This window comes from Gekko japonicus, unplaced genomic scaffold, assembly GCF_001447785.1.
Source record: "Gekko japonicus isolate JY-2015 unplaced genomic scaffold, Gekko_japonicus_V1.1 scaffold3920, whole genome shotgun sequence".
Taxonomy (NCBI): Eukaryota; Metazoa; Chordata; class Lepidosauria; order Squamata; family Gekkonidae; genus Gekko; species Gekko japonicus.
In genome coordinates, this window is record NW_015173804.1 from 49954 (window position 1) to 50773 (window position 820).

The window sequence follows — 820 nt, forward strand, 5'->3', positions numbered from 1 at the left end:
CCCCACCCCCAACACCCACAGCCACCCCTCTCCCTTCTCTCTTGAGAGAGAGGGGTGGCTGCCTTTAAGTGCATGGGCCCGCGTTTCCTCCCAAGCCCTATCTCTGCTTGAGATCAGGCTTGCAGGGAAATGCCGGCTCGGGACGTCCCCAACATGACATCATCACGTCAGGGATGCCCCGCCCCCTCCAGGAACGCCCCCAAAGTCCCCCGCTGGGGGCGGAAGATGGACTTGGCAACCCTAATTATTTATAACTTACTTAGCATATCAAATTGCAATATTTTACATACTTATGGAATTTAAAAGCTATAAATGTCTTAGTTTTCGACAAGCAGAATTGCAAATATATCCTATACTAGAAAGAAAAACTGCAAGCTGTTGCACTCTGTGCTACCTTAGTTCATGTACCTTCGTTTTTGCTATCTGGTTAGAGAAAGCTCAGTTCTCAATGAAACTTTCAGAGTTTTCCTCTGAGACTTTGGCGCAGTTTCTACCCTATCTCCTCCTGATTTTTCAGGTGTGGGGGGGTATATGTGTCACAGTGGTTGAACAGAAAGGTGAAAAGGTCAACCACAAGTCAGGTCAAAAGGACAACACAGGGCAGGTAACAGTTGAAAAGCAACACACATTTCCTTTATAAAGATCAAATATCCTTCTAAGTGCATAAATGCTTGGATTTAAGAGCTGCATATGTCTGCAGCATGGTCACCTTGTCTTTTAAAGCATTTCACTCATTCCAAAAAGAAAGACTATTTCATAGGAATTTTTTCAGTAGCCCCCAAATTTCCCCCCAAAAAGCCTTGGGACCCCCCCCCCCCAC